Here is a 25,182-nt window from a genome sequence, read left to right as displayed (position 1 = left end):
TAGTATCTGGACAGCAGCCAACTATATTAGTGTCTGGCTTGCTACAAGCCTTAGCATCTTTTATTTTTTCAAGATAGCTAACTTTTCTTATTCTTTTTTTCTTTACCTAAGGTGGAGAGTTAGAATAGTTATTTCAGTGACACTGCTGGTGTCTCTGGTTCTATTATTTTTAAATATTATGATTATAAGCACACAATTTGATGTCTGGAATAGTGGATATAAAGGAAACCTGTCTTACAGTTCCAGTTTGAGCAACGTTGAACATCTTTGCAACCTCTTTTTTATCAACACTATGTTCATGCTCATGCCTTTTATTGTGTCCCTGACAACTATTCTCCTGCTAATCTTCTCTCTGTGGAAACATCTGAAGAGGATGCAGCACAGTGCCAAAGGGTCCAGGGATGCCAGCACCACGGCCCACGTGAAAGCCTTGCAAACTGTGACCACCTTCCTGCTCCTGTATGTCATTTACTTTCTGTCGCATTTTGTACAAGTTTGGAAGTTTCCAGAGAAACATCTGATTGTTTCATTGATCTGGGTTATAGGAACAGCTTTTCCTTCAGGCCACTCATTTGTCCTGATTATGGGAAATAGTAAACTGAGAGACAGGCCTCTCAGTCAGTGCTGTGGTGACTGAGGTGCTGGTCCAAAGATGTGGAACCATCGGATCCCTAAAACATTTTGAGGATTGTCTGGAAAATTTGATCATAAGAAATTCTTGTATTTATGAATTTATACTTTCTGAATAATTTGTTACATGTAAGTTTATCAAATTTACAAAATATGTTTGGATTAAGCAGTATTTAGGCATTTAACAACTTTAGCAAAATACATACAAATATGTATATTAGAATACTTATGAAAGAAGGATATAAATATATCCTTTGCCTAAATATAAGAACTCTTTATAGTAACATTATATAATTTCTTGTCACTCACTAACCTTCTGTTAGGGTCTGTAAACAAGTCAGGATGGCGCCTGGCATTTTGCCAGAGGGAGTGGTTTGTGAGGTGGCGTCAGCAAGCCATTAAGTGTGGAGATTCCTTATTAGTTGACTGCTGTGTCTAGTTTATGTTAATTAAGATAAGCTGTGTGGAATGTATATATACCCCTCCTGTCCTACAATAAACGGCTCCCACTCCTGCTGTAACAATGTACACAAGTTGCTCATCACCCCCTGGTTATTTTGCTGCAGCCAGACTGCCACACCTTCTTTGTTGTGGGCCATCCATAGGTTGTGTATGTGAGCTATGTGCATTTGAGTGTGAGAGGACTGGCCTGGTGTTGCATGCTCTTTGGTCGGTGCAACACATGTGTGTAATTTTCTCTCACTCTGCCTATGATCCCCACACAAGTAAGATGATCTTAGGTAAGATGGATGTAATTTTCCAAGATGTCAGTCAAATTGCCGACCAAGACATCACCAAGCAAGAATCGACCCTCTGAAACCTGACTCTTTGTTTTCTTGTAATAGTACCTCTCTGTCTTAATTGGATGGGAGGTTCTATGGAACAGTGCTCCCCAATAAAAATTAGGGTTTGCGGCATGCTCTCTCTCTTTCCAACGGACCCCTGAGGTCAAGAAACATCCTAGATTTTAAAAAGGTATTTCTGTGCTTGTGTACTTTCTTCGCCATTTTCTCAGTTATTGATTTAGTCAGATTTTGTGAACCCAGCATAGATCGCCAGCTTTGCTAGATGGTGATACTTCTTGATACTTTAAAATTATTTACCTATAACATATATATGTGTGTATATGCATGTGAGACATATAAAAAATAAAATTTATAATCATATGCCCATAAAAATAATTCCCCAATCTGGAATATGAGCCTACAATTTCAGATAAGAAATGAAGACTAACATATGGACTTGGAAATCAGATGCACTAATACGATGTTTTAAATATAAGACCCAATTTAGAAAGGTGTTTTACAAATTCCTCAGAATTGTGAGGCTATTTTATTTCGATTACCTTACCTATATTATTAGTTTTATAATAAGAATTCTTGGAACATATATAGTATTACTAAAAATATGCAATTTATATTTGGAAATATATTGTATTTTCCTGTGAATATCACAATCAATTTTAATTTGAATGCACAAGAATAACAAGTCATGGCTAAAGATAACCTTGTAATTAAATACCACACTGGAAAATTAGTATTTTTAAAAAATTTTTTTTAGTTGTAGGTGGACACAATACCTTTTTATTTTATTTATTTATTTTTAAGTGATGCTAAGGATTGAACCCAGTGCCTCACACGTGCTAGACAAGTATTCTGCCACTGAGCCACAATCCCAGCCCCTAATACACTTTATGTTATCACATATTTGTATTTTACCTATGTTTTACTAGAGTGGAAAATATTCTTTTTTGGGGGGAGACTTTATGTACAAAAATGAAATGGCTGGAACATTCCAAATGTTAAGTAATTGTGGTGATGACCGGCAACATTTTTGTAAATGGAGAGTTCCCTAGTGTTTCACTATGAATTGTAATACTGTCTAGCTTTAAGATAAATATTTTTAAAAACTCATGTTCAGAGTGAATTGTACTTACCTTTATTGATGAAACCTGTGTCAAACATGTTATATTATCAACTATGTGTTATTATTTATAAATATGATTATATATTTCCCTCTGACCAATGAAAATAATGATATGTGTTAATAGTGGCTCATGAAACAATAGTATATCTTTTAAAGCATGCATTTTTATATTCGATGAGAAGTCCCATTAACTATTCCCCTGTATGTATTTTAAGAAACTTGCAACCAGCAGAGGCAAAATGAAATTCAGAAAGAATCAACAAAGTAATAACAGGTGATATCCAAAGGTAATAGAAAAGCTGTTTTTACTAAATGCACAGATTCTTCATTTAGACCTACTGATGTCCAATGGGTAATTAGGAGCAGGATAAAATCTTCAGATTCCTGTCCCAAACTGCATGTAGGTATATTAGTCATATGAGGAGTGTTTCTAAAAACTGGTAATATGAGGCTTTATTAGCTCTAATTTTACTTATCTACCTTTAATGCAAAGATACCAAAATAAGAGTGACTAAGCTATTTTCAAGATTTTTTAGGATTGAACTGTTTGCCTCCAAAATCCAAATGTTAAATCTATAGACCCCCAATGTGACTTTATTTGATGATAGGGAAAGTATGGATGTCCTTAAGTTTAAAGGAGGTCATAAACTGAAGCCCTAATCTGGTAGGACTGGTGTTCGTATGAGGAGAAACCCAGGTATCTGAGTGTGCAGAAAAGGCCATGTGTGCTCACAGAGGACATGTCATCCTGTGAGAAGGTGGCCTGCTGACCTGTGGCAAGAGTGGCCTCACTAGCCCTGCTGGCCACTTGATTGGGATCTTCATCCTTAAGAACTATGTGGAAATAAATCTGTTGTTTAAGCATCCAGTCCTTGGTGTTTTGTTATGGAAGTCTGGGCACACTAATATGGAGAGATATAAATGAGAGGGACTCATGGGTCCAGTGGCACACACTTGTAATCCCAGCAGCTCGTGAGGCTGAGAAAGGAGGATCACAAGTTCAAAGCCAGTCTCAGCAACTAAACAACTAAGCGAGACCCTTAAAAATAAAAATGACTGGGAATATGGCTCAATGGTTAAACACCCTGGATTCAATCCCTGGGGGAGGAGGGAAGAGAGAGAGAGAGAGAGAGAGAGAGAGAGAGAGAGAGAGAGAGAGAGAGAGAGAGAGAGATTAGAAACAAAAATCTAAGGTGCTGAAAAGAATTGGGTTCATATGAGTTGTAATAAAGTTGAAATTGTTTTCAAAGCAAACTGTTATTAAGATTCTACATGAAATAAACTTATTTCTCATAATACTCAATTTATTTTTCATAAATTCTTCTTTTTAATAAAGCTGGGTATTACAGCAAAAAATATTTACATGACACATATTGGAAGGGTATTTTTAAGCATGTCAAGACCTTCACTTAGATTGAAAGGAGACAGTGATGTAATTCAGAATCATTAGAAAGAGAAGTGCATTAACTATGTTTTAACAAGAGTATATGAACCCATAAAAAATCATAAGCAAACTAGAAAATAGCTGGGAAAAGGGTTGGGAAGGGGAGAGAGAGAGAAAGAGAGAGAGACAGAGAATATGAATAATATCAATTTCATCAATCCAAAATAAAGCAGAAAAAAAAAAAAGAATTGGAGAAGGCATGTTAGACTACAAAGAGTAGGACATCAAAGAGTTCCATGAAACAGTGGGCTGTCAGGGAGAGAGGAAAATAGGCCTTTAGTACATGGAGGATGAATCTACAACTATGACCAGTCATGTCTGCCTTTTGATTAGATGAACAAAACTTCCAGCTTATGCTTGTACCAGCTCAACTAGAACAAAAACATACTCCATTTAAATGTCACCAGATTCAAAGATTATACAAGGCACCCACAATTGATTTATGACTGACTGTTTAACCAAAAACAAATGTTCTGAACCCCAAATATAAATGATTGCCATGGGACTTGATTTTCACAGAAGCTTACCTGAGAATGTACATTTCTTCCCAGGAAAATCATATATATAGTCAGAGAGTTCAATCTTGGGTGTAGTCACTCCTCTTTTCTGAGAGGCCAGGGGCTCCTACATCCTGTGTTCAGGGTGTGAAACTTTGCTGTACTTAGATAAATCTTTGCTTGTGCTTTGATTTTGATGTGTCCTGGAAGTCTTTTCAGCAGGAAAGTCAGGAACCCACTCAGGCCCAGTTGATGTCTCATTCTCTTCTTTGGAGGGACCTTCTCTTATCCCTTGTCTGGTGACACAAAGTCATCAAAAATCCATGCAGTACCTTGGTCATTAAAAAGAAGATACACTCAGAGTTGAGATATGCACACCTCTCTTTAAGATTACATATCCTATATTTTATATAATTCAATATTTTATATTTTATAAATTCATGAACTTTATATGCATATTTCATGTTTCATATATTACATCTTATATACAAGAGTCACATCTAAAAGAAATAAATAATAAGTAATAAGATTTTGGATGCCTTTGTTAGATGAGAGATAAATAAGCTTTTGTCTAATTAAATCACTGTTTTTACTCCTCTATTTATGAAGCTAAATTCTATACTAGCATATCAACTAAATGAAAGCTGGTGAACAAAAATTAATACCAAATGAAAAATATTTAGGTAATTTAAAGAGAGATGTTTAAACTGATAAAAGAATTGAAAAACAGGAAAATAGAGCCATAAGTGCTTTAAAAAATATATTATCAAAATGAGTACATCCCCTGGGTGTGGTAGCATATACCTGTAATCCCAGTGGGTTGGGAGGCTGAGGCAGGAGGATCACAATTCCAAAGTCAACCTCAGCAACTTAGCAAGGCCCTAAACAACTCAGTGAGACTCTGTCTCTGAATAAAATACACACACACACACACACACACACACACACACACACACACACACAAACATCCCATTTTTAAAAGTGGAGAAAAGTTCCTTGGAAAGCTGGGAATGGAACCACCATTTGACCCAGCTATTCCCCTTCTCGGACTATACCCAAAAGACCTAAAAAGAGAATGCTACAGGGACACAGCCACAACAATGTTTATAGCAGCACAATTCACAACAGCTAGAATGTGAAACCAACCTAGATGCCCTTCAGTAGATAAATGGATTAAAAAATGTGGCATTTATACACAATGGAATATTACTCAGCACTAAAAAATAACAAGATCATGGCATTTGCAGGCAAATGGATGGCATTAGAGCAGATTATGCTAAGCGAAGTTAGTCAATCCCTAAAAAACAAATGCCGAATGTCCTCTCTGATATAAGCGGGGTGACTCAAAATGGGATAGGGAGGAAGAACATGAGAAGAAGACTACCACTAAATAGGGAAGAGAGGTGGGAGGGAAAAAGAGGGAGAAGGGGAGTTGCATGGAATATGGAAGGAGAACCTCATTGTTATACAGAATACATATATAATGTTGTGATGAGAAAAAGGAAAAAAAGTGTGTCACATTAGATCGGATAGAGAGAAAGGATGGGAGAGGAGGGGAGGAGTAGGGGGGATAGGAAGGGCAGCAGAATAGAATAGACATTATGATTGATGTATATACATTCCATGTATGTATTATATGTCAAAATTCATTCTGCTGTCAAGTATGACTAAAAAAAATAAAAATAAATCGTATGGTAAAAAAAAGTGGAGAAAAGACTGAATCCATGTACAGTAGAAACTTTAACTTTTTCATAAGCTGATCTATCAATCAGAATTAATATTTATAAAGAGATGTGAATAATATAATTATAACAGATAAGTGTAGATTTTTTTTTTTTAAAAAACCAACACAGAATACAGGAACCTTTAAATTTTGTGAACATATTCCTTAAATTAGACAAAAAATTTTTGATTATATGTCAGAGTGACTATTACACAGAATATATTTTTATCACCATGACTCAATAACACTCTAATGAAATAATGGTAGGAACTCTAATAATAATAATACGCTATAAATTTGAAAGGAAAATTGCACTCCAATGAGTTAAAAGTAAGACAACACATTAGTAATAAACTCAAATTTAGAAATGAACAAATAATGATGCACTACCTAAATTGAAGCTTGAAAGTTTCATCCAATTTGGAGAATTCATATCTATAGTTGCATTTTATAAAAGAAAAAGTTGAAAAGATGAATGAATAAAGTATTTAACTCAAGAAGACAGAAAATAATGACAAATAATCTTAGAAAAAGTGGAAGGAAAGTAGGAGAAATAGGTATCATTTTTATGGACACCAAAATCCATGGATTTCGTAAAATGTGTGACAATGTAAAATGGTGCAATATCTGAACACAAGCCATTGCCCCTAACTTTCTTTTTTTTTTTTATTGGTTGTTCAAAACATTACAAAGCTCTTGACATATCATATTTCATACATTAGATTCAAGTGGATTATGAACTCCCATTTTTACCCCAAATACAGATTGCAGAATCACATGGGTTACACATCCACATTTTTTCTTATACTTTAAATCACCTCTAAATTACTTATAATACCTAATACAGTGGAAATTCTATGTAAATAGTTCGAACACTACTGTTTAGGAAATAATGACTAAAAAAGTGTATAAATGTTCAGCACAGATGAAAATATTTTTCCCAATGATTTTCAGTATCTAGTTGGCTGTATCCACTGATGTGGTTATGAAGAGCTGACTGTAACAACGAAAGAAGAAATTAATTACTTAGAAAACTAAAATAAAATATAAGTGTGGTAAAAACTGAAGAATCCTTTCTAAAATTCAATGAAGAGAAAAAAAATATAGATAATATTGGAAATACATTAGGTCCATAGGGGGGAATACACACACACACACACACACACACACACACTTAGGAAAAATACAAAAATTCCAATTTATTGGGCAGTTATTGCATCCATAGCATGGACAAGTCCTCGGGACTAACTCCTCAAGTGGGTTATGGACAACAGTACCTAGTCCTGGAGAGCTTTTCTCATACAGAGCATCTCTGCCACGTTATCTGTCTATAAGCAGCTTTTTTCTTATCCAGAAGGAGGATTTCTGGCCAGGTCTGGGCAGTGGATTTCTCTTTCTGTTGGGTGAGTGGGGGAACAATTGCTGTTTTCTTCAATGAGGTCTTCTTAGTCTTGTATTGGTGTGTGTGTGTGTGTGTGTGTGTGTGTGTGTGTACAGGGGGCTCCTTCTTGGTTGCCACGTGTTAGCCCTAGGGTTAACAGCTGTTCCTTTTATGTACTATTTCTGTATTCTGTAGAGTCATCTGTTAATTCTTTCATTTTAATCACTTATTATTCCCTCAACTCTATTATATATAGTTAATCATTCTTTATGGTGATCATTTTGTGATCAAATTCCACTGTGATCTCTCTCCTGATTGGACACTGACTATTAAGTGGACACTAGTGAAGTGTTACATAACCAAAATTTTAGCTGAATCAAAATGTGTAGAAGGAAACAATAGCGACTCAGTAAATTATGTATACTAAATGAATACAAGAATATTATGTTTATTGTTGAAATGCAGAAATATTCACATTGATACTAGAATTTAGGAAAGGTTTGTATTGGGATTTTTTAGCTAGTGAAATGATGAAACACAAAACAAACTCATGGAATTTTGCATGCAAATGACAAAAGTTTTATTTTTTGGACACCTACTGTTTTAAAATATGGATATTCCAATGTAATACAAAAAGAAATAAGTAACTTTGTCAAATAAAGTAATAAGTTTAGGAAGTTTTGCAATTATGATATTGAGATATAGCTATTCACCTAAAATATCTAATTAGAATATGACATTTGAAACTGGAATCTTTCACAAAGCAAATAACCCCCCTAACCCCACGAAACTTGGACTTATTGTATCTCCAAACTCTGCTTGGAAAAGTTTTATGTGTTGTATTTCATTAAGACATCTATTGTAATTTTATTGAAAAGTCTAAAAACTCTGAAAAATGTAAATATGTACCATGTTCTTGAGTACCTAGAATCAATTTCTTAATGTAGATTTTGTGTACATAATGATTCCAGTGAAAATCACAATGGATTTCTGGAATCTCTAGAAAATTCCTGAATCTTTTCTTAAATTGAGGAACACTTAAAAATTAAATATGTCAGGATAGAAGCCATTGTATAAGATTTATGTGCAAGAGACATGATTAGTAAATATTTCGGGCAAACAGCCTAAGTATGAAGGAAGGGGATTTAAATTTCAGTAAGTGCTCAGAGACTCATTTTTCATTTTGGAAACTACAGGATAATAATTCATCTATTTCAGTTTCTTGGCATTTTCAAAAACTAAAACAAATGTGTGAGTGGTAGTGGTGAGTTTGTGTTTAGGGCTTGTGAACAATAAATTGTGCAGAGGTTAGGCAAGGCCAAAAAACCTGCGAAACTATGAAAGATAATATGTCTTCATTTGCATTGCTAGCAAATGAGAACTTAGCTCTCACTCCAACATCTGCTGTGAAAGGTTCTAGCTTATGGGAAGCATTTCGAAAGGAGTTATTTTGAGCTGTTTTGAAAATAAGTGTTTTCCCTAAGAGCAACATTGAATCTATCCTTTAGCATACTGAATCAATTTCTGTTTAACATTAGTTACAGACTATAAAAGAAAACAAAAACTTAAGAGCATACCCAGAAACCTGGTTCTGGTAGAACTTCGGGTCTGGAGATTGTGAATCACAACCAGGATATTGGGTCTGACTTTTCTCTCCTTGCACTTCATAGGTTTACTATTGAGCATCATTACAATCCAAGTAATGGCAGAATTTGTTGGAAATTTTGTCCACATCTTCATAATATGGTGAACTTCAGTGACCCTGTAAAGAAACAAAATAATCCTCAGCTGGTTGAATCCTCTGGGCTCTGGACATCTCCAGAGTTGTTTGTTTTGGGATAGTTAACAATATGTAACTATGATTTTCTAGGTTCATGCAGGGAAGGGACAAGGAAGAATTATTGTTCTTTAAAATTTTTAAAATTTATATATGACAGCAGAATGCATTACAATTCTTTTTTTTAAAATTTTTATTGTTGGTTGTTCAAAACATTACATAGTTCTTGATATATCATATTTCACACTTTGATTCAAGTGGGATATGAACTCCCATTTTTACCCCGTATACAGATTGCAGACTCACATCAGTTACACATCCATTGATTTACATATTGCCATACTAGTGTCTGTTGTATTCTGCTGCCTTTCCTATCCTCTACTATCCCCTCCCCCTTCCCCTCCCCTCTTCTCTCTCTACCCCCTCTACTGTAATTCATTTCTCCCCCATGTATTTTTTTCCCTTTCCCCTCACTTCCTCTTGTATGTAATTTTGTATACCCCTGAGGGTCTCCTTCCATTTCCATGCAATTTCCCTTCTCTCTCCCTTTCCCTCCCACCTCTCATCCCTGTTTAATGTTAATCTTCTTCTCATGCTCTTCATCCCTACTCTGTTCTTAGTTACTCTCCTTGTATCAAAGAAGACATTTGGCATTTGTTTTTAAGGGATTGGCTAGCTTCACTTAGCATAATCTGCTCTAATGCCATCCATTTCCCTGCAAATTCTATGATTTTGTCATTTTTTAATGCAGAGTAATACTCCATTGTGTATAAATGCCACATTTTTTTTTTATCCATTCATCTATTGAAGGGCATCTAGGTTGGTTCCACAGTCTTGCTATTGTGAATTGTGCTGCTATGAACATTGATGTAGCAGTGTCCCTGTAGTATGCTCTTTTTAGGTCTTTAGGGAATAGATCTAGTAGGGGAATAGCTGGGTCAAATGGTGATTCCATTCCCAGCTTTCCAAGAAATCTCCATACTGCTTTCCAAATTGGCCGCACCAATTTGCAGTCCCACCAGCAATGTACAAGAGTACCCTTTTCCCCACAATCTCACCAGCACTTGTTGTTGTTTGACTTCCTAATGGCTGACAATATTACTGGAGTGAGATGGTATCTTAGGGTGGTTTTGATTTGCATTTCTCTGACTGCTAGAGATGGTGAGCATTTTTTCATGCACTTGTTGATTGATTGTATGTCCTCCTCTGAGAAGTGTCTGTTCAGGTCCTTGGCCCATTTGTTGATTGGGTTATTTGTTATCTTATTGTCTAATTTTTTGAGTTCTTTGTATACTCTGGATATTAGGGCTCTGTCTGAAGTGTGAGGAGTAAAGATTTGTTCCCAGGATGTAGGCTCCCTATTTACCTCTCTTATTGTTTCTTTTGCTGAGAAAAAACTTTTTAGTTTGAGTAAGTCCCATTTGTTGATTCTAGTTATTAACTCTTGTGCTATGGGTGTCCTATTGAGGAATTTGGAGCCCAACCCCACAGTATGTAGATCGAATTCTTATTACACATATAGAGCACATTTTTCATATCTCTGGCTATATACAAAGTATATCCATACTAATTTGTATCTTCATATATGTACTTTGGATAATAATGACCATCACATTCCACCATCATTTCTAACTCCCTACCCACTCCATTTCCCTCCCACCCCTCCGCCCTATCTAGAGTTCCTCTATTTCTCCCATGCTCCCCCTCCCCAACTCAATATGAATCAGCCTCCTTATATCAGAGAAAACATTGAGCATTTGGTTTTTTTGGGATTGGCTAACTTCACTTAGCATTATCTTCTTTAACTCCATCCATTTACCTGCAAATGCCATGATTTTATTCTCTTTTATTGCCAAGTAATATTCCATTGTGTATATATGCCATATTATTTTTTATCCATTTATCTATTGAAAGGCATCTAGGTTGGTCCCACAGTTTAGTATTGTGAATTGTGCTGCTATAAACATTGATGTGGCTGTGTCCCTGTAGTATGATGTTTTTAAGTCCTTTGGGTATAGTCTGAGGAGAGGGATAGCTGGGTCAAACGGTGGTTCCAAGAATCATTGTTCTTATTGCCCAGTCAGTAATCAACCATTTTGGCACCTGTCTTGCTATTAGCCTAAGCATATTCCATTTATTCTAGATAGCAGATTTCTCCAACCTTACTTTTTTTTTTTTTTTCACCTAAAAGGAAGAGATAAGAGTGTTGTTCTAGTTGGAAATTTTGATCATTTAGTTTTCTCATCCTGCTGGGGCAAACAAAAGTGAGGCCATGCTGGTGAAGGAATATGAAGGAAATGCAACTTGGAAGACCACATTCAGCAATATGGTAAGCCTTTCAAATATGATTGTATTACTCTAGTGAACTTCACATACTTTATTAAATCCTGATCTGTTTTTGCTATGAATCTAATGCCTGTGTAAATATCCCAGAAAGATGCAGCTCCATAGCAAAGGATGCACAGATGCTGTAAAGAAAGTCCTCAAGTAATCTTTGCAAAATGTAGTCTTCTTTCTCTTATTTGCCATGCGCTCTTTGTCTGCAGCCATATCAGGGTGGAGTTCTAATAAGCTTCTTAATGAACTGGTCCCCTTGCTTTACCCGGCTACTGGTATTGTTTATTCTTCAAGCAATTCATATGTCCTGATTTGGGAAGGAGAGCTGAAACAGTTTTTTCTGTGGGTTCTGTGGCAGGAGAGGTGCTGGTTAAAGAAAAGAAACCATCAATGTTTATAGCTGCTCAATTCACAATAGCTAAGCTATGGAACCATCTTAGGTGCCCTTTAACAGATGAATGGATAAAGAAATGGAATATCACTCAGCCATAAAGAATAATGAAATTATGGCATTTGCAGGTAAATGGACAAAACTGGAGACTATCATGCTAAGTGAAAAAGGCCAGTCCCCCCAAACCAAAGGCCAAATGTTCTCTCTGATATGTGGATGCTAACACACAATAAGGTGGGGGGAGGGAAGAAGAGATATTCATTGGATTTGACAAATGGGAATGAAGGGAAGGGAGGAGGAATGGGAAAGAGAGTAGAATGAATTGGTCAAAAGTTTCCTATGTTTGTATATGAATACATGACCAATGTAACTCCACATCATGTACAACCACAAGAATGGGAAGTTAAACTCCATGTATGTATAATATATCAAAATACATTCTACTGTCATGAATAGCTAAAAAGAACAAAGAGAAAAAAAGAAAGAGACCATCAAATCCATAGATCATTAATAGGCCATGATGTGACTTCTGAAAGAAATAAAACTGTTGGAGTCTATAATTTTATGAACTTACGCACTTACCACTTTTTCCAGAGTGTGTGTGTTCGAGTCAGTTCAAAAGGTCTATGCATAAAATCCTCTACCTAAACTTATTAAATAAAAGCACATGTGAATGTGTGTGCTTGTGTTTGTGTATGGAACATAGATTCACAATAACACACCTTTATTTTTTTTGCAAATGATATAGTTATGACAAATACAGTAGGAAAAATTTTAGAATTATGAATTTATGTGTTTCATATACATACTCTATGATACAATCCTTCAATTAAAGTGTTTATGATATATTTTTATACATTATGTAGAACTGCCAACTTTTCCTGGGAAATCATTGCTATTTTGCATTGTAATTTGTATCATATATATGTACTACAGGGTGTTCTGTTTTCATTATTAAATTAAATTAAACCTGAATTACTTTGGATGGCAGAACCATCCAAATTTAAATCACTTTTGAGGTTTTTTTTTTTGTTTGAGATAGATTTATTCCATCATTAATTCTTACTTCATGTTTAATAGAGGGTAAATGGAATTCATATTATAAAAATATGCAGACAATAAAATCAGAGTGTCAAACATATTTTAATTTAGTATATGTATACCATGTACAGTACTGAAGAATGTTAGACTTAACATAAATAGTTTTAAAGCTTAGAAAGGATCATACTACTGAGACAGAATCTCACTAAGTTGTTTAGGGCTTCATTAAATTCCTGAGGCTGGCCTTGAACTTTCAATATTCCTGTCCTAGCCTCCTTAGCTGCTTCTATTACGGGCATGAGTCACCACACCTAGCTCTTAAAATGATTTCTACAGTTAACATGAGAATAGTCTTTCCTATCATGAAAAAATGCCCCATATCAAAGTCATGTAAAATTATATGCAACTCAATGAGCCTTTCTAAAAACATTGAAACAGCATTTGTGAAATCCATATAACGATAGGGAATTACTTTAAGCTTTGTTTCTTGAAATTTTGTGTAAAATGTGCAAATATTGACATATTCATTAAAGACAAGTTGAATTATAAGAATGAAATATGTAAACTTATTCAAGAACTGAGTTCTATATGACTATAATAATTATGCAACTTTAACAGTATTACAAAAACAAATCCCAATAATACTACCTAAACTTTTATGCAATCACTTCCACATCTGGTTTATCTGTTGATTTCTTTATCTTCTATCTCCCCAGTGCAATGTGAGCATGATAAGAGCAGAAATGAGTCTGTGTTGTTTACTGTTGATTTCCAGGATCTAAGGGCCAGGGCAAAGAATAGTTAGTCTAAAATGATGCTGTACTGAAGAATGAATGAATGAAGGAATCCTATCCGGACTGGTAAACAAATGAAAATAAAACCTATCACAAAAATCATGTGGATGGGTTTCCTGATTCTGGTTTCATGTATCCAAATAGTGTATTTCAGAGTAAAAGCCCAGATAACATGTATAAGATTTTGGTAAATTTATGTATATGCATTTTTCTAGTGTGAATGATACATAATTTTTACTATATTTTCTGGGTAGCTACATTTACTCAGAAATGCCTTTTGATTTTTAAAAATATATTCAGTAATTTCTTTCCTTAAATAGTATTTTGATATATTTTTATCCAATATCCTTTCTAATTAGGAAAAAATTAGAAATTAGTTTTAAAAAATATTACCGTGTTGTAAAACCATAGAGAGGGAGCAAACAAAAGTTGTACAACTCGATGAATACTTAACCTGCAAATTTTCAAATCCAAGTGAATGTCAGGGATAAACATGATGTCATTTGTTTGAGAAGGCAGGTCCAGGGAAAAATGTGGTGAACATAAGGTGGCCTCTTCACTATGATCTGAGAGGCAGTGAGGTGAGCACTTGGGCCCAGGACTTTTCCATCAGGGTCCAAGGGAAACCAGATCCAGCATCAATCCATGGAAGAGAGAGGAGCAGCTATGGATATTCTCAGCTCTCTTCTGCCTTCTATTTCTCATTGGCCAGGGTTTACCCTGCCAGAACCATCATCTCAGCTTTTCTGCTTTACATCATCCAGCCCCTTGGTGGCCATTTCAAAAATAAGATCTGCTCACAGTGTGGACTTTATGAAGGACGGATAATCTGCAACATAAAATGTGCTTACTAGGAGAATAAGATATAGTCAGGGAATCTGAGGAAGCCCTCAAATTTGTTTCTAAAATAGGCCACCTCTTATGCCACTCAACTGAGATGGAGCCATGCGATAGTTCCTGGCTTTATAAATGTATGACTTGTGCAGTCACAGAGGGCGTAGTGCTTGGAGGGCCCTATGCTTGTATTCATCTCCTTTTGCTATTTTGGTTTTCAGACACAGAGGAGTCTGTGTGGAAGAGGCGGCAGTCTTGGAGAAATTCTGTAGGAGTTTGGTCTCCCTTTTTCCTGAGTCCTTTAGAGACAAGCATGTTATGCTTGTACTACGCAAATTCCTCTATCAGATTGGTCACTGACTCATCTGGCATGAAGGGCAAAGCAGCTTGGACAACAGTCTGTACCAGGGATAGAGCCCTCTCTTGCTCTGTGTCCACTTGAACCCTGCAGCCTTTAGGGAAATCTGTTAGTGGATTAGGGCAATGTCTTTGAATATGGTGTATGTTGCCACTTTTGATAGGAAATAAACATGATGTTTACTTTAACAAAGATGTTGCAGCATGTGAAAGAGACCACTGAAGTCTTAAAAATTCATTGATATTGGAGTCTTATCAGATTTTTTATATACCTTCTTCCAGAGTTTCATAATTAAGAAACTTGCCATTTCCTGCACGTGGGTATCAATTAACATAATGTCATTAATACAATACATTTAAAGAGCAGCATATTTTACAAAATATAATGAATCTTAGAGCCAGAAAAGTGATATAACCCTAACATAAAATGGTAAAGATATGTAATTGCATTAAAGACAGAAAAACAAATTGTCTAGATTTTCTCTCTTCATAGGTTTAGATTCAAAAGTATTTACCAACTCAAAATTGCCAGAGGCTATCTGGCAATAGGTACTATCTCCTGTAGAGCATCTGGCAATGTAATGTAAATTTATGGTAATCTGCACCCATCCTATATCCCAGCTGTTTTTGGCAGAGTCTAGAGACTTGAATTCAACAGGGATATGAAAAGGAACATGATCCTCTGCAACTTTTAAGGTTTCTGTGCTGGCAGTAATCTATCCCATTCCTTCAAGAGTGTGGTTTTTAATTTTTATTCATTGTCTTTCAGGAAGAGAGAGTTTCAGAGGTTGTCCCTTGGTCCTGCTTACAATCATGTCCCTTACTGTACAGCTCAGGAAGCAATATGAGAGTTTTGCCAAAGGCCAAATCTGTCCATTTTAAGGACACATTTTGAAATAGGGAAAACCCTCAAGTGTATGAAATCTCATTGGAATGGATTTCAGTAAAAGCTCTCAAGAGTATGTGACATTTAGAAGCTCCCATTTCATGCAGTGGACCATAAGGTCCCTTTGAGTTGATTCAGTCTCCATACCCAAGACTCCTAGAGAATGTGGATCCAGGCCTTCTCCTCTGGGATGTTGGTAAATGGCAAAAGGTTTTTGGAAAATGTCACACAAACACACTCTAAACATACTTGTGGTGCACTATCAGGGCACTTCATCAGGGACTGAGGGAAGCTTCAGTTGTTAGAATCTGGTTCTTTGCAGGAGCTCAGTGCTCATAGTCAGGTGAGGGCCTTTGACTTTCCACTTCAAAGACTAAGCTCAAGAATCAACTGCTCAGTTCTCTTGGTTTATAGTATTATTTAGACTGTAACACCTCTTCAACTGCTGTCTTATGAACTCATTTCACAAGGATGTCACTCCTCCCACTTAACCTGAATCTGACATTGCAGGGTCACCAGTGAGTCTTTGATGCCAGCACTCAGGCTTCACCCTGCATGGCCCCTGAGCAGGGTGGAGGCAACTTCCTTGCTTCTCAAGACACAGCCTCTCCTCCTCTATACTCTGGCTCATCAAGCATTGCTTCTCAGTTTCTTTTGCTACTTCTTCCCCTTCCCCCTTGTTTCCCCAGACAGAAAATATCAGGCAGCCTATCCTAGTTCTTCAATTTGTAACCAGTTATGCTGATGTTGATCATGCTCTCACAATCTCATTCTTAAGAACATAGCTTATCAGTTCCAAAGAGACAGGTAAGGCTCATTATTCAAATCCATATAATGATTTATCTACCTACCTACCCATCTCACATTGGAAAGCATACTTTTTTCTTTACATGTTGAAGTTGGATTTAAAAATAAAAATATTAAAACATTTAGGGAAAAAAATGGAAACCTCAGTAACAATTTTGTTTGAATTTCTATAAAATCAGGGTAATGGTGACCCAGAACCTAATTTAGTTTTATTTAAATTAACAGTTGGGCTGGGGTTGTGACTCAGCGGTAGAGCGCTCACCTAGCACATGCGAGGCCCTGGGTTTGATCCTCAGCACCACATAAAAATAAATAAATAAAATAAAAATATTGTGTCCAAATACAACTAAAGAGTAAATATTTAAGAAAAATAAATAAGTTAACAGTATAGGTGTTGATAGACTAATATTGAGATATAATGATCTAAATAGAGAAATGTTTAGATGGAATTATGGTGGATTTACCCCTTCTTGATTACTTGCATTTGGTGCAGTCAGCGTATAAAAAAACTGAAGTGAAATCTACTAACATCTAACTCCACCTAAATGCAACATTTCCAGAGAACTGGATGGAGACACTGCTCCTTTCTGAGGGCTGACTTGTTATTCTGCTTTGTGGATGAGATGTGTGGGATTTTTCATCAGTGCCATCCTACCTTCTCTGGAAACATCTGTCTTCTCTAGAAGCTATTGTTCAGGTGAAAACCTAAACCATTTCTCATCCAGAGTGAAAGGTGCAGTGTTGGGGCCTCAGGGAGAGTTGCTCAGGGATGAACGAAGCCCTCACTGGGACCCAAGTTCTGTCTTTTTTCTTAAAAAGTTCATGAAGCTCCTTTACCAGTGCCTGCTCTACACAGCCCCACCCCCAGGGTTGTTTGCATTGCTCTTTGTCTGCTTTGCAACTTCTTCTTTGTTACACGGAAGGAACTGAGCTGTAGGGAGCTTCCTGCCTCTTCATTGATAGTATAACTTTTCCCTCCTTCTTTGTTTTCCTTAAATTTTATCCATACAGTCCTATTTTTATCTTTCAACATATATCTCTCCTATATAAAGGGCATTTGAGAGAAGTTTCAAGATATATTGGATTCATTTCTTCTGCTAAGCGTTGCTTCAGAGGATGGAGGGTTATGTTGGATGTTCACAATGCAATGTCTCAAGTCTTTCTCTGCCATGCCTGAAAGTTAGGATGCATGTTTTTTTCTGCTGTTTCTGATAGCTGTGGCTGTATTTCTCTTGTCTGTCCCCTGCTTACTTCTTAGCTGTTGAGGAGAAACAATGTCACCAGGTTACTTACTCCCTACCTTGCCCAGGCAGGGTATCATCCTTCACCTACCTGGGTGCCTGCAGTGAGAGTCATGGATCAGATGTTGCTGGGAGATGAAGGGAGAGGGATGAAATCTGAAGGTCTCTGGTCTCTACTGGGCAAGGAGCAGACAGAGAATGAGGAAGATTTTTGGTGTGGGGATGAACTCTTTTGCTGCAGTGACTACTTTAGGGAACCACAGAGAGATTTCCACCATTTTTCACATGCACAAAAGAATATTCCCAAAGTTTACTGAATATTCATATTTATTAAGATATAATATCAACCTGGAAGCATTTTTAAAGGATTAACTTATCACTGTATTTAGTATGAGGCAGATGTATATTGAATGTTGAATCTGAAAATCTTCAATTATTGGGATGGGAGGAGAAGGGGATTTGAATTCAAATAAATGTATTTTTATGGGTGTGTTGTATGTGCTACAAATGAATTGGTAAAAAGTGAAATGATAAATATTATTCTCAGTACTCAGCATTGTAGAAATAATGAGCTCCAGGATGTTAGACAATCATGACACTTTGTACGAAGAGCTCTGGGAAACACCTGCATAGGTTTCTTTGTATAGCCAACTTTAAAAAATATTAAAATCCTTAGGGATTTTAAGTAAGTTCCACATACTTATGCATATATTCATTGCCTGCCATGTTATTAGAATTTTTGTAATCTTACTTGCTCAGAACTCACTTTGCCAGACTAAAATATGTAATTAAGGGAGAAATATCAAAATAATGCAAATAAAAGATTACAGTTTGCATGTTAGCAAACGGGAGCAAAGTGTTTCCTTCATCATTGACTACAAAAAACGACAGGCTATTGTGTGTGAAGTACACAATATCTAAATGATCTCAGCTGGGCTGTCTGGGAAATGCAATATTTTCATGATAAAAGCTATTAATCTATTCATCAGAAATTTTTGATGTTTGTTTATTTGATGCTCTGTATGTGAGTTTTAAAAGGTGAATGAATATTCAAGAATCAGATATTCATAGCATTTTAGATGAGTGCCTTAAGAAATCTTCAGCAGTGATATTAGACTTTGAGGACCATGTCATAGAGAGCATGTTAAAATCATTTTAAGTGTGGAATCCATAACTGGGAGTTTAGGAAATGGATTCATAGCACTGGTGAACTGAGTGGACTGGGTCAAGAGAAGAAAGATCTCTTCAGTTGATCAAATCCTCACTGCTTTGGCACTCTCCAGAACTGGTGTGCTCTAGTCAGTACTCATAAGCTTATTTGTTCCTTCATTTTATCCAGGTTTATTGATAACTGCAAAAATGATAAGAATGATTAATATAGGGCTGGGGATGTGGCTCAAGCAGTAGCATGCTTGCCTGGCATGTGTGTGGCACTGGGTTTGAATCTCAGCACCATATAAAAAAAATAAAATAAAGATGTGTGTCCACCAAAAACTAAAAAATAAATATTAAAAAACTCTCTCTCTCCTCTCTCTCTTAAAAACAAAAGAATGATTAATATTACCTGGACAGTGACTAATCATTTTAACCTCTGGTTTTCTACAAACCTCAGTATCTTTTATTTTTTGAAGATAGCCAATTTTTCTAATTCTATTTTTCTTTACCTAAAGTGGAGAGTTAAAAAGGTGGTTTTTGTGATTCTTCTGATGTCTCTGATTCTTTTGTTTTTAAATATTGTACTGATCAACATTTCTAATGAGATCTGGATTGGTGGACATGAAAGCAACATGTCTTACAGTTCTAATTTGAGGAAGTTTGCACAATTTTCCAGGTTTTTCTCATTCACCAACTGTATGTTTATGTCCATACCCTTCACTGTGTCCCTGCTGGCTTTCTTCCTGCTAATCAGCTCCCTGTGGAAACATCTGAAGAAGATGCAGCACAATGGCAGAGGGTCCCGAGATGCCTGCACCTTGGTCCACATGAAAGTCTTGCAAATTGGAATCACTTTCCTCATACTATATTCCATTTTCTTTTTGTCTTTTGTCACACAAGCTTCAGGCTCTGAATTTCACGGGGAAAAGCTGGTTGTTCTATTTTGTTGGGCTGCTGGAATTGCTTTTCCTTCCAGCCACTCACTTGTCCTGATTCTAGGCAACGGTAAGCTGAGACAGGCCCTTCTGTCAGTGCTGTGGTGGCTGAGGTGCAGGTCCAGAGATGCTGAGCCACCGGTCCATAGGCCATTTTGGGATCATCTAGAAAAAAATCAGTTCACAAAAATTCCTGCATTTGTGAATCTATGTTTTTCTAATATTCTCCTTTTATCGACTTTGTGAATTTTATAAAATTCTGTTTGGCACAGGCACTAATCACATTACAACCAAATTTATAACCATGTCATAAATAATAAGTCTATTAATACACTTATATACAGAAATATATCATTATAGATGTTTTAAAGAGATCTTTATAGTAACAAATAATATGAATTTTGTGTCAATTATTAACCTTTTGAGATTTTAAAATGAGAAACCTACAATATACAAGCTATTATGTGTATGCATGCATGTGAGACAGTTACTAAAAATAGAGTTTTATAATTTTATACACATAAAAACAAGTTTTTACATAGTAAATGTGCCTAAAGTTTTAGCTAAGATGTCAAGAATAAAATGTATACAATGGGAAATCAGATACTCTAAATCTATCTTTTAACTCCAAGTTCCAATTTATAAATTAAGAAAAATTTCCTCAGAATCCCAAAAGTGCTTTATTCTAATAATTTTGTCTATATTTTGAGTTTCAAATTCCAGAGTTTTTGAAACATATTTATTATTATTAGTGATATGTTATTTAGATTTGGAAATATATTGTATTTTTTCAACATAGTTTTCAAGTATGTAACACAATCCATTTTGATTTTAATATACACTAATACCAGATTATGGCTACAGATATGCCGCAGTCCGGCTGCAGCAGAATAGCCCGGGGGGGGGGGGTGACGAATGACTTGTGTACCTTGATACAGCAGGAATGGAAGCCATTTATTGTAGGACAGGAGCGGTATTTATACATTTTACACAGCTTATCTAATTAGCATAAAATAGATACAGCAGTCAACCAATAAGGAATCTCCACACTTAATGGCTTGCTTTTGTTACTTCACAAACCACTCCCTCTGGCATTTGGCCAGGCGCCATCCAGACTTGTTTACAGACTCTAACATTTCTTTGGCAAAATACCAGGTGCCATCCTGACTTGTTTACAGACCTTAACATTGATAGTCTTTTAGTTGAATATCATACTGGTACATTGGTATTTTAGATTTAATTTGTCTCACCATATATCCATATTTTATTATGGTTGCAAATAAATAAGATTGTCAAAGGAATAGAAATTTTGAAAAACTTATAGGTGGCCCCCCAGTAAAGGGAGGCGGTCCCCCAGATTCAAATGATATATTAATAGAAAGAGGCTATTCACAGACACATCCAGAATCTAGTGGAAAAAAAAGACATAAAGGAATATATAAATTTGGTGTTTATATTAAACATTATTAAATACTTAACATGGAGCATAATCAACATGGAACTTGGTTATGTGCATATAATAATAATATTGGTTGTGTTACAGAAATAGAAAGTAATTTAATTAAATATGTGAAAAATATAAATAGGTTTAAGTTGTGGGATGAGGAGAGGAAAACATGGTCATGTATATTGTATTCAGTGTTGTTGAAACAGATAAGTTAGAACCCTATGTATTTTCAGAAATGAAGAATTCTTTATTCATGGCTTATTTTCACAAAGAAATCCCTTCAAATTGTAGAGTTTGCATTTGGAATAGATTTTCTTGTTTTCCTAATATTGCTCATTTATTTATTTATCGAAAAAAATATATGTTTAACATCTTTTCTAGGTAGATTCTATGAAATAAAAAGTGGGCATTGGAATAAGTGGCAAGTAAAAAGAGAAAGTTGTTCTGTTTTTGTGGTAGGTTAATATGCATTCTTCATAACTTTTTAATATTCATGTATGTCTAATATTATTCTTCATGTGAAGAACCTGAGTGTCTGAGATGTTAAAAGACTTCTCCAGCAGTGCATGAAGAGGTCAGCAAAGAGCCAGAGTGATAATCCCCAGTGGAAAGGAGGCGGTCCCCCAAATTCAAATGATATATCAATAGAAAGAGGCTACTCACAGTCATATCCAGAACCTAGTGAAAAAAAGACTTAAAGGAATCTGTAAATTTGGTGCTTATATTAAACATTATTAAACATTATATTTACAATATAATACATATTCTTAAGCTTTAAAAATGATATTTGGTACTTGGTTTATGTGAACTTAAAAAGCTACAATAATTGTTTTTATTTGTTCATTTGGTGAGTTAGAATGCAATTTGCTAAACTATAGCATATGCTTTGCTTTTTACTCTCATCCTCTTTCCTTTTGCAGATAAAAATGTCATATCATCTGCATAGTTATTTATAATGATTATTTTATTATTTGAAATAATGTATCACTGAAAATTTTTGTTGGTTTACATATGAAATGGCTTAAACATTCAAAATACTAAGCAGTTGTGGTAATAATTGGCATCTTTGTAAATGGAGAGTTGGTTGGTGTTTCACCAATAGCATAAAAATCACTTTAGTATTGAGGTACTTTTAAAAATAATTTTCACGGAGAATATTTTTCTTATTTTTCTGCATGTGATATTCCAATAAAACCTGTGTTTAAAGTAGCAAATATACAGTTCTATGAGTTTAATACAAGTATAAAATCATGTATCCACTACCACCCTCAGAGCAGATCATCACTCAAAGACTTGCCACGTGCATATCCTAGGTGATTCCTCTCTGATTCCTGCAAATTCTCATGTGTTCTCTTTTCCTATGTGCCTTTTCCAGAGCGTTACATAAATAGGTTCATTATATATGGACCTGAAGATTGCCTTTTTTTCAGGGTAATTTCTTTGATATGAATTTACATTTTTACTTTTTATGTCTATGTAGCATTTCCTGTATGGGAAATGCTTTCTATTACCTCTTTAAGGATATTTGGGTTGTTTTTCCAGTTTGGGGTACTTATGAATAAAATTGTAATAAAAACAAACAAAAGTATCAAATGTTTTGTTATTCATTAGGATGATCACATATTTCCCTTTTCTCTGACCAATGAAATTAATGATACATGTTGACAATGATACACAAACAATGTATAGAATGTACACATATTCTAGTTAGTGAAATATCATACACATATTCACTTTTGTATATGTTTAATAAAATTGCAACTATCAGAGGCAAATTGAAATTCAAAGTACTTACAAAGTAATGGGAAGCAGTTGCCAAAGAATAAAATAATCAATCTGAGTTTTCTGAGAAATCTCATCAAAAAATTATGTGTCACATACAAGTGATTCATATTTTAAAAGTGATGGGGAATTAAGCTGTAATATTTAATTCTAGGCTAAAAAAATGCCAGAGGAATTGAATTCACACCACTTTGAGTAAATAAAATGAATGCTATATTATACACACACTTCAGTGAAAATGTTAATATTGGAAATAGTATTATGGACTGGATCATTTGCCAGAAAAACTTAGTGTTGATGTCCTAAGCCCCAATGTGACTACATTTTAGGATAGGTTCCTTATGGATATAATTCCAGATTAAATGAGGTCATAAGGAGGAATCCTAATCTAATAGGACTTGTGCCCTGGAGAGATACCAGGAGTCTGAGTGTGCACAGAGAGTCACATCAGCTTACAGAGGACAGGTGCTATGAGAAGGTAGCCTGCAGAGCAGCCAGCAAGAGTGACCTCAACAGAATCCAGCCCTACTGGCCCCTTGATCTTGGACATCCAGCCTTTGAACTGTGAGAAAAAAAATTTGTTGTTTAAATGGCCAGTTTGTTAAGGCTGCCTAAGCCCATTAATATAAAGACAAAAATTTAAAGGGAAAAGAATGAAGTTGAGCAAAAGAAATGTTTAAGTAAGCTGAGAAAAATAACTAACCATTGGCTGTATATAAGGTGTAATACAGTTGATATTTTGTAATTTAAAGCAAGTTAACGTTAAGATTCTACATGAATAGGAATGAATGATTTATTCTACTGTCTTTCCTATTACTATCCCCACTTCCTTCCCTTCATTCATCTTTCTCTAATCCAATGAACTTCTATTCTTCCTTCCTCAACCCCTCCTTATTGAGTGTTAGCATCCGTATATGAGAGAAAACATTCAGCCTTTTTTTTTTTTTTTTTTGGATTGGCTAACACTGTACAACCAAAAGAATGGGAAGTCATACTTCATGTAGGTGTAATATGTCAAAATACACTATACTGTCATCTATGTCTAAAAAGAACAAATTAAAAAAAGACATAATTTACATACCATAAAAAGGTTCTACATAAAATAAAATAACTCAAAATGATTAAATTTTATCCTACGTAGATTATTCTGTGAAATTTGGTTAATAAAACAAAAATATTTATATATAAGTTTTGGAAGTCTTGACTTGTGCAAAGGGATTTAAAATCATGTCAAGGTCTTTACTCAGATCGACAGGAGACAGTGATACTAATCATGATTAAAAAGAGATGTGGTATGTAAATTGCAAAATGTATGATACCTAATAAAAAAATTAAAATAACAAGTAAACTGCTAAATAGTGAGGGGGGGGATGGGTAGGAAAAAATGGCAATTCCAAGACAAAGCAGACAGGAATATTTAAAGAAGAAAAGAGAAAGCATGATGAACAACTGAAGAGGCCATTTGAATTTAATATAGTTAGAAATCACTAAATGAATTAAGTTAATCATTAACAAAAACACTCAGATTTCAGATGCTGAATTCTGAAACTACATAACAATTAAACAAAATCTGGGGAAGCAATGCAAATATCAGATAAAATGTTTATTAAAGTGAAATTAATCAGTGTTTGAACAAAGATATTTAAAGTATAAAAGGAAACAGTAATAGACAAAACACAATACTTGAGACAAAGACTCCTTCTAAAAATGTAGTACCAAGATAAATGCATTAAATTTTTTAAAATGGATAAAATATTGAATCAATATAGAGTATATATTTAAGGTATTTTACAAACT

At 35.2% G+C, this 25,182-nt stretch overlaps 1 pseudogene; it reads left to right on the top strand.

Annotated features, from left to right (window-relative positions):
* Positions 1-373: 373 nt before the first annotated feature.
* Positions 374-20,402, top strand: LOC143398386 (taste receptor type 2 member 140-like; annotated as a pseudogene).
* The last annotated feature ends 4,780 nt before the right edge of the window (positions 20,403-25,182 follow it).

The sequence above is a fragment of the Callospermophilus lateralis genome, chromosome 4, assembly GCF_048772815.1.
Source record: "Callospermophilus lateralis isolate mCalLat2 chromosome 4, mCalLat2.hap1, whole genome shotgun sequence".
Taxonomy (NCBI): Eukaryota; Metazoa; Chordata; class Mammalia; order Rodentia; family Sciuridae; genus Callospermophilus; species Callospermophilus lateralis.
Note: the sequence above shows the minus strand (reverse complement) of the source record. Positions and strands in the feature narration are given on the sequence as shown.